At 43.2% G+C, this 10537-nt stretch overlaps 1 long non-coding RNA gene across 2 annotated transcripts; it reads right to left on the reverse strand.

Moving 5' to 3' along the window:
• Window positions 1-63: 63 nt before the first annotated feature.
• Window positions 64-9943, reverse strand: LOC130704950 (uncharacterized). Of its 2 annotated transcripts, XR_009005521.1 has the most exons (5): window positions 9809-9914; window positions 5068-5253; window positions 4710-4782; window positions 3853-3909; window positions 64-1860 (listed from the first exon to the last, which is right to left on the reverse strand). It is a non-coding gene; the product is annotated as an uncharacterized LOC130704950 (long non-coding RNA). The 2 variants fall into 2 exon arrangements; XR_009005522.1 differs by having other exon boundaries at window positions 4710-5179; window positions 9809-9943.
• Window positions 9944-10537: the final 594 nt, after the last annotated feature.

Consider the following 10537-nt stretch of genomic DNA (forward strand, 5'->3'; position numbering starts at 1 on the left):
AGACAAACTAGGTTTTGTAAAGCTGAGATAGTTACAGGACCCCCGAAAAGGATGTTAAGATCCATCCAGGCTAACGACCCAAAGGCCCCCCACGCCACGCCTCAGCATCTCCCCGGATGCTCAGACACAGGCAGGTCAGCTCTGTGAGGGCAGGCAAAGTGTATCTTGTGTGTTTTATTCACTGCTGTTTCTCAGCAATAAGACAGCACCCGGCCTGAAGGGAGAACACAGTAAATACGGTAAACATGTGTGGAGTGAATGCCTCCCAAGGCAGTGCTTCCTGACATTGCACAGAGAGCTTCCTTAAATCAGGCTGAGCCCTGCCCCATGGTGGAATCCACTTGTCAACCCTGGTTTTGACACCCAGGACCCTACAGACCACCTGAATGGAAGGCAGGTCTCACGGTCCTTCCAAGTTGCTCTTCCCTTCCTGGGTCCTTCCATCTTCCCGAGCGTGACGGGATTTCTTGGTCACCTTCTGACACTCCTCGACCCTGTTTCTCTCCTCACTGTCCTAGTCTTTGGGGTGCAGGGGCAGAGGAAGCAGCCCTCAGAACGCCCCTCCTCCCCAGCTTCATGGAAATGGGGTCTTCCCTTTGAACTTCAGCACCCTGCCCTCTCCAATGCACTGGCAGACAGAAATCATTGTTCCGGCTGGTAGAGGAAGGGATATTAACATGCTGGTGGTGGATCCCTCTCTGTCTTCACACGGGCCCACATCACCCCCATGCTAATCTTCGCACTCTCTAGGCACCTCGGAGGGGATGGGGTTTGCGTCCTTCTGTGCAAATGCACCAAATGTGAAGACGCTGCCCTCCGGTGGTGGGGTCTCCAACTGCTGTATGTGAATTTCCTGGGAGACACCAAATCACACAATCTTAGAATTATATTAGAATTTTCGGGCTCAAAGGGACATTTGGTGGGTGTCTAGTCCAACTTTCGGCCAGTTTGGGATTCCCTTCCATAGCATCCCTGAAAAAAATGGTAATCCAACTTGAACTCTTCCAGTGAAAAAAAGGCAGCCCATTGCAGTTTTGGCTGACAATCATGGTTCAAAAGTCCCACCCAGTATTGAGTCGAAATATGTCTCCTCTATTTTGCCCTTACTTCAATCTAGTCTTCACCTCTGTAATTACATAAAATAAGTCTAATTCTTATGCTTTGAAGTCAGATATGGGTTCCACTTTCCCAGCAGTGTGACCTTGGGCAACTTAACCTATCTTATCTCCTGTTTCCTCAACTATTAAATGAGGAATTATAAGAGCATCTGCTCGTAGGAATGTGACGTTTAAACAAGATAACTTGGCATGGAGCCCATTATGCATGGCGCTGAGACACTCGCCAAGTTTCTTCTAGCATTCCGTAGGACTCCGACACTTGACCTCCTGGGGGAGGCTCTGCGGGGCTGTCAGTCTAGTAGCTGATGGCAGCGAGCCTCTTCCTGGAGAGATGCCAGGAGCATTCCATGAGGTTGAAAGACCTCATCATTGTTTCCTGGAGGACAGTCCACTTGTGGTCTCCCCACACTCAGAGAATTTCAGAGCAGCTCCTGACTTTGCCAGGGAGGGTGGGGGCCCAGAAGTAGACAGGCTCAGTGACTTGCCCAAGACCATTCAGTTAATGCAGAGATAGAAATAATTCTTTGTGGCAGGCGATGAGGTGAGGTTTCTAACCCAGTGTTTAGACTGGGTCAGAAGTGTTGGACTTCACTTTGCCACAGACGCTGTCTTTGCCTAAGGACATGAAATTGCAGAATGGCTTAAAGGCCTAAAAGGGTATAATCTATATGGCCTTACAAAATAATAATATATAAATAATTGGTATCCACGATGATTGAGATCAGGGCACTGGCACCATGTTCTGTAGAGTAAATGGAGCAAAGACTATTTAGATGGTTTTGCTAAATGTTTTGGGATAGCTTTCAAGGCTGCTAAATTTTGTTTCACTGATTGTATTAAGTATATTTTCTTATTTTCTATATTCTTGAAGGTCTGGCATCTGGGGCCTCCCTGGCTGAGGAGACACTGCCTCTCCCAGGGCTGTCAATTCTTAGGAATAGCAAACAGCTCTCATACACAGACTAACCAATTTGGAGCCCAAACTCTGAACCACCTCCTCTATCCAGTTCTTATACTCTGGGAGGCAATATTCCCCTGTCCTAATTATCCCAGGACCAGGTAGCAGACGAGGGACTGCCCCTCTGTCCCAGAGCCTGCTGAAATGAGCCAATCCTAACCCTGCTCACCCTGCGTCGCCCATTCCTTCCCATGGAAAGCACAATGAAAGCTCGTGCCCACGCCTTCCCCCTTGCTCCTTCTGCTCCTGACCAGCCCTGGTGCTTCCCCGCATGGCCCCGAGTGGCATGTCATGCCATGCCTCCTACTTCTACGTCTATGAGTGTATAAACTTCTTCCTTCATGACAATCATTTCTATTTCTGTGTATCTTCCCACACCTGATTAAAGCAAATCCCAGGTACATTTTAAGGTACATACACCAATTATCTTCCTCCTCCTTTCACATGTGAACCACTCCTGGGTCCTTGTAGGGAACCCAGCAGGTTCTGGGTCATCCCCATGGAGCACAACGTTGGGTGTTTCCAGAAATCACAAAGACCCTGGGCCCTTCCAACCACAAGCTACCAGGAACTGAGGCTGGAGATCTGTTGTGAAAAGGCCAACCTTGAGTTATGGTAAAACCGCAAGACTGAAAGGGAATTTGCTGGCTATTATAAGGGACTGTTCTCTCCTCTGAACCCTGAACCCTGGCTTAGGCTAATGAAAAGTGTATCCTGAGACTTTGAAGCAGTGATTCCATAACACTTTTTTCTACAGACATTTAAAAAACCAACTTTTAAATACAGGCAGCAAAACAGTAACCAGACATTTCAACCAAGGGAGAACCTGTATTATGAAAATTAGGTTTGGCAATTAGAAAGGCTACTGTGGGGGTAGGTACAGGATGTGACAGGAGAGTCCTGGAAGGTAGAGGAAATCGTGTCTTTGCTACGTGCCTAAGGATGCGTAGGAGGCATAAAGGGGAGGGAGAGCCTGTGGGAGTGGAAGGTGGGAGTGGGGAGAACCCGCTGAGAGTGTGCTTGGTGGCAGGTAGTGGCACATGAGCCAACAGTGGTGCAAGCAATAGTGACATCTAATGATATTTCACACCAAGCCCTGCAGTCACAGGTTCCAGAATTAGTGCAATGTGAAGGACCCCGGTCTCTACCTTTCCACACTGCTCTACCCTTCTGTCTGTCAAGACAGTTGCCACAACTGGTCAACTTCCCTCCAACTATGGAATTGCTCAACTTTTGCCAACATCTTCATTTGGGAGTATGATATGAGAAGCAGCCACAAATATATATGTGATAAGCACACAAAATCAGAGGCACGCTATATGCTACAATAGAAATATAGCTATCCCAGGTTAGTCCATCCCCCAAAACAATTCTAAGATCAAAGGAGTCTATATCACACTATTTTAAGTGAGAAAATAAGAATGCATTCACCATCTGTCCAAAAATTCCAACCGATTTCTCTAAATATCACTAAAACCCTCCTAAACACCTATAAAACAATTCTCCAAACATTTCTGCATAATATAAACATTTTAAACACTAATTACCTATTTATATAACACTTAATGAACTCCATAGTGATTACATTTGTGAGCAGTACATGATGACATGCATTATACTATATTTGATGAGAATTAAATATTCCCTTTAACCTACAACAGACATGTACCACAAAGCAAACAATGTAATAATGTGTAAAAGACATATCATTAATGCAATAGGGTTCAGCAAAATAAAAATAACAAACAGGATAATTTTTTAAAAATGATTACTTACCAAATGATTCTGGTAATGGAGGACGAGGGTGACAGACAACTCTCCCACTAACGATAACTAGACAAGTGGACAAAATACACAAAACATCTACTCAAAATTAAGAGAGAACTAATAAAGTAGTAATTACCAGGTCAATATCCAAGAGAAACACCAGAGAGTGAGTTCAGCATTTTAGGACTGCTTTACCCAGAGGGCTATTTGCTAATTCCACTACAAGTGGTTGAGAGTCGGAGCAGTACTTTTGACAGCCTATCATGACCACAAAGACAAAAGTCAGAGTCCAGGGCCCTCCAAGGATGAGGGTCCTGGTAAATGTCCATTGTATTACTTAGAGTTCTCCAGAGAAATGGAACCAACAGGAGAGAGAGAGACAAAGAGAGAGAGAGAGATAAAGATAGATACAGAGTCATAAAGATATATAGGTAGGGCTTCCCTGGTGGCGCAGTGGTTGAGAATCTGCCTGCTAATGCAGGGGACACGGGTTCGAGCCCTGGTCTGGGAAGATCCCACATGCCACGGAGCAGCTGGGCCCGTGAGCCACAATTGCTGAGCCTGCGCGTCTGGAGCCTGTGCCCCGTGACGGGAGGGGCCGCGATAGAGAAAGGCCCGCGCACCGCGATGAAGAGCGGTCCCCGCACCGCGATGAAGAGTGGCCCCCGCTTGCCGCAACTGGAGAAAGCCCTCGCACGAACCGAAGACCCAACACAGCCAAAATAAATAAATAAATAAATAAATAAATAAATAAATTCCTTAAAAAAAAAAAATCAATTAATTAATTAATCTTTAAAAAAAAAAAAAAAAAAAAAGATATATAGGTAGATAGATGTAAAGAGATTTATCATAAGGAACTGACTCACATGATTATGAAGGCCGGCAAGGAAAAAATCTGCAAAGCCAATGTCCTGGTTCAAGTCGGAAGGCCAGAAGCTGCTGTAGAACCAGAAAGAGCCAATGTTCCAGTTCAATTCCTCCGGTCAGGCAGGAGGAATTATCTTTTACTTGGGGGAGGTCAGCCTTTTGTTCTATTCAAGTCTTCAACTGATTGGGTGAGCTCCATCCACATTATGGAGGGCAATCTGCTTTTTTCAGTCTACCAATTTAAATGTCAATCTCATCCAAAAAACTCCCTCACAGAAACATCCAGAATAATGTTTGACCAAATATCTGGGCATCTTAGGGCTCAGTCAAGTTGACAAATAAAATTAACCACCACACCTGTGTTTTGGGTTGGGATTCGAGGAATAAGGGTGAATTAGAAGACGAACATTCTTCCCAAGGACTGGAGCCCAGCTTTGAGTCATCTGGGTGGTCCAGAAAATCTCAAATCCTAAAATTAGATAAAGGTGATTCCAGACTGTTGACATCTTTGGGTACGTGGCAAGATGAAAATGAAAACCTTACCTGGGCAAAGATAAAATCATTTTAGGTCTCAAATTATTCCTACACAATTTTAAAAATAAAATGTTAGACACAACATTGGTAACCAAGCGTATGAGAGGACAAGAACATAAACTAGAACCAGTCAAAACAACATGTTAGTAATAGAAACAATCCCACAAGAACTTCATAAAATGGCAAACACATGATATTTACTATAGAATTAAAATGCATGACAAGAATAGCATATAACTATGGAGAAGGATAACAAAGGACCTAAGGTATTCTAAGATCCTTGCATTATCCAGGAAGAGAAAGTACTAATCCTTGGTTGCTGGTAAACATTTAGCGACCAGCTCTCTGTAGGATAAAAGCCCTGATCTGAAGCCTTTGCTACTTTCTATGGTATAAATGCTCTGCCACGGCCGATGTCAAGCCACCAAGAGGTTACTGAACATGGAGTTGGGAGGAGATGGGCATTCTTGGCTCTCCTGAGCCAGTCTGAGCTGGCTCCAGCACAGCTCCGAATTAGTCCTTGAAAATGGAATATAAAAAATAATCAATCCGCGGGACTTCCCTGGCGGTCCAGTGGTTAAGACTTCGAGCTTCCAATGCAGGGGATGCAGGTTCAATCCCTGGTCGGGGAACTAAGATCCCACATGATGCACAGCGCGGCCAAAAAATAAAATTAAAAAATAAAAATCATTCCAAAAGAAGGCAAGAAAGAAGAGAAAAAGAAACAGAATAGGACAAAAATTAAGTAAATGATAAGATGGTAGAGTTCAATTCTAATATATCAGTAATTACTTTAAATGTAAATGGACTGGATGTTTCAAGTTAAAAGATAAACATGCTATAAAAATAAAATGCAACTATATGTTGTTTATGAGCAGCTCATCTAATAACATAATGTAACAGAAAAGTTGAAAGTAAAAAGAGAGAAAAAGATATACCGGGCAAACACTAACCAAAAGAAACCTGGGGTTGCTATATTAATATCAGAGAAGCAAACGTTAAGACAAAAAGCACTATCAGAAAGGAACATTTCATAATGGTAAAACATTCACTTTATCAAAAAACCTAACGTATTATATAAAATAGAGGCACCTATAATATAGCCTCAAAATACATAAAGAAAAAAATGACAGAATTAGAGTAGAGATAGACAAATCTACAATCATTTGGGAGGTATTAACACACCTTTCTTAGCAACTGAAATAATAAACAAGCAAAACCAAATCAGTAGTTAAGCTAGAAATTATGCAGTTAAGGCAGAAATCTTTAACAAAAATATAACTTAAAACTCCCATGTTGGGCTTCCCTGGTGGCACAGTGGTTAAGAATCCACCTGCCAATGCAGGGGACACAGGTTCAAGCCCTGGTCAGGGAAGATCCCACATGCCGCGGAGCAACTAAGCCCGTGCGCCACAACTACGGAGCCTGTGCTCTAGAGCCCACGAGCCACAACTACTGAGCCTGCGTGCTGCAACTACTGAAGCCCACGTGCCTAGAGCCTGTGCTCCGCAACAAGGGAAGCCACTGCAATGAGAAGCCCGCGCACCGCAACGAAGGGTAGCCCCTGCTCGCCACAACTAGAGAAAGCCCGTGCGCAGCAACGAAGACCCAGCGCAGCCAAAAATAAATAAATAAATAAATTTATATTTTAAAAAACTCCCACGTTTAGAAATTTTAAAATGCTAATTCTAAACAAACTCCTCCAGAAAACTGAAGAGAAAGGAATACTTCTGAACTCATTTTACGAGGCCAGAATTACTCGGATACCAAAACTAGAAATTACAAGAAAAGTAAATTACAAAACAATACCCTCCGTAAGCAAAGATTTTAAATTATATTTTAAATTGTCAAATTCTTAACAAAATTTTAACAACTGAATACAATATTGTATAAAAAGAATAATACATGAAGACCAAGTAGGACTTTTCCCAACAATGCAAGTTTAGTTTAACACCCTGAAATCAATCAGTGTAAAAACTATAAAACCTATAGAAAAATACAGGGAAAAAAAATCTATATAACCTTGAATTAAGCAAAAATTTCTTAAACATGACACTTGATAAATGGACTTCCTCAAAATTAAGATCTTCGGCTCTTTGAAAGACATTAAGAGAATGAACCAAGAGAAGCCACAGACTGGGGAAAAAACAATTCGGAAATAATAAATTATGACAATCAATTTGGTACAGTACTCTCAAACAGTAATTGCCACAATTTATTGGCTGCTTTTAATGTGTCACGAACTCAAGTACTGTATATATGTCATCTATTTTAATCCTTAGAACCACCCTAAGAGGTGGGAACTACTATCCTCATTTGACAGAAACTTATAGAAGTTGATTGACTTGCCCAAAGTCATATATGTACTGTAGCTGGTAAGCTGCAGAGTAAGAATTTGAACCCAGTTCTATTTATTTCCAGAGTCAATGAACTCTCTTAAGCTGTCCATCATACTACCTTTTTATTAAAATAATAGAAGATTCCATAAAAACATGAAAAAATGTGTTAGAAACAAAATGTGTAAGAAGTGGCCCTGGCCTCCAGATTTACAAGCTTGTAGACTACAGATTTCACTTATCAAATTTTGAAAACGGTACTTAGTATTCATAAGTATGCTTATCTGCTTGTTCTTATAAGTATGGTTATTTGTGATTGTATGCTATTTATATACCATCTGAGACTATCTTACGTCCCTAGACACCCCATAAACTGGCCCCATCCCTGCGCTATGGAAATGAACTGGGTGAGCAGCCTAGAGTGGAAAAATCTGCATGCATTTTTCAATCTCTCTGCACTGAATTGTATAAGATCCTTTCTATAGGAAACTTTCCCCCCTTGGGGCCACACCCAGCAACTGGGACAATATCTAAATCATAAGGATTATTAAGTATTAACACAGAGTATGCATTTAGGTTTCTGTCCTCCTGTTAACTTATAGCTTTTATAGGCACTGATTCAGTAACATTTCCAAGAGTCTTGTGGTGAATAGGTGGCAGGCCTTAACCCATGTAAGAGACAGAAATGGAGGCAAATTGGCAGTAAATGTTCAGTCATTCAGCTGGTGGCACAAGCAAGAACCAATCTTCTTACTCTCCAAATCCACATTCCAGATACTAAATCAAAGGTCTCCTGAACAGAAGGAAATCCTTAGATGTTTGCAAACACATAACCTTTCCAACCTATGATTGGTTATGTTCCTGATGTGTCTATACAAACCCCCTTCCCATTCACAACTGGGGGTAACCAGTCGAAACCCCAGACTGTTTCATTTATTCATAGTTTCATTCAACAAACATTAACTAGGAACTTCCAGGTTCGAAGCACCATGCATTTCCTTGTATTTAAAGAATGTGTGAACTGGTTTCATCCTAGTCTCTACGTCCCTTGAGGACAGTGGAATTTTACCCAACTCTTCTGTACACTGCACAAAATGCTTGACACAATACTTCGCACTTGGTGAATACTCATCATTTGATGACTTGAAGCTTGATCAAAGCTCCAGTTCAATCCTATTCCAATCCCAACTGAGAGGGGCTGGGACAAGATGGTGGAGCAGGAGGACCTTGAGCTCACCTCCTCTCACGAGCTCACCAAAATCACAACTAACTGCTGAACAACCACCCCTAATAAAGACCAGAACCTACCAGAAAAGATCTTCTACACCCAAAGACATAAACAAGAAACCACAACGAGATGGTAGGAGGGGCGCACTCGCAATATAATCAATTTCAAGTGAATCAATAAAGCAAATAAAATCATCCCATGGCAGTGTCCAACCACTCTCTTCCTCCTGTTTCCCATTTCTAAGGACCACCTTCCCTGGAATTTTTTTTTTTTTTAAGATTTATTTATTGATTGATTGTTATGTTGGGTCTTCGTTTCTGTGCGAGGGCTTTCTCTAGTTGCGGCAAGCGGGGGCCACTCTTCATCGCGGTGCGCGGGCCTCTCACTGTCGCGGCCTCTCTTGTTGCGGAGCACAGGCTCCAGACGCGCAGGCTCAGTAGTTGTAGCTCACGGGCCCAGTTGCTCCGCGGCATGTGGGATCTTCCCAGACCAGGGCTCGAACCCGTGTCCCCTGCATTGGCAGGCAGACTCTCAACCACTGCGCCACCAGGGAAGCCCCTGGAATTAATTTTCTAAAAGGCAGAGTCCTCATATTGGATACTAGATCAAGGTCATTACACTAGTCTAAAAAAACAAACACTAAAAATAACTTGCCCTCCTTGTAACTCAAACTGGCTCTTGCACCAGAACATGATGGGATTAGGGGCTATGTTCTGGACTAGGCATCAGGTCAGCCCTGCCACTGACTTACATCAAAACCTTCCTCCACTCTCAAAATCCTCTGGTCCTGTTTCTTCAGTACAGAACAAGGTGGTTTCACTTAGAGCCCCAGTGGAACTAAGAGTCTATCATCGGGAATGGCTCATAAAACATGAAAGGAAATGCATCAAACGGTAAGCTTTCCTTAGGCTGAAATGCAAAATATTAACTCAAACGATAGAACCAGTGACTAACATTAAATGTCTCACTGTTACTTTTCTGAGGCTAAATTATTTCTTACCTTGTCATTTATCATAAAGAGCCTGGTATTACTGATTTGTACGTGTCACTCTCATCTGCCCGGATTATAAACTCCTTCAAAGAAGGAACTGTCCTCTGTAAAGAGGTAGGATCCGAATAAAACACGGTAGGTATTTTGACTCTGGGTACCAACCCTACATACTTCTGGATTAGTTCACCTAACTTGGAGACACACGAGGAATCCTTGCTTCCACGCGTGCCGTCCTTCCTTTGCCAGGATGTTGTCTTCAGGAGGAAGTGATGAACTGAAAATGATCTTTCAGCTCTCAATCTGTCCTCGATCGCCCCTAAGACCAAAGGCTTTGTAGCCATGGCACCAAATACAACAATTACCTCCAGGGCGTTACTGCTCCGTGAACAGCCCCAGAGAACACAGGGTGACTCTGAAGTCGGGAATTTGACAAGTTCACTTTGGTGAACATCACCTGACAGCCAAGCATTGGGGGTCAAACTTGTAAACCACCCCAGGGCCAGGAGAGCTGGTTCAGAATTTCTGTGGGTTCAAGGGCAACCAGTCTAGCGGGAAGAGGGGTTCAGGGCATTGTCTTCCTGTGTTTGGGGAGCAGTTGAACTCTCCCAACTCCCCGGTGCTGTGCCGTCATCTCGGGAGCAGGGAACAAGTGATTCTGACCGAGGAAGGGTCGAGAAGGTTCCTTGGAGAGACTTCCACAGAGAGAGACGGGCTCTGACGGGGCCTCTATGAAGGGAG

The sequence above is a fragment of the Balaenoptera acutorostrata genome, chromosome 15 (assembly GCF_949987535.1).
Source record: "Balaenoptera acutorostrata chromosome 15, mBalAcu1.1, whole genome shotgun sequence".
NCBI lineage: Eukaryota > Metazoa > Chordata > Mammalia > Artiodactyla > Balaenopteridae > Balaenoptera > Balaenoptera acutorostrata.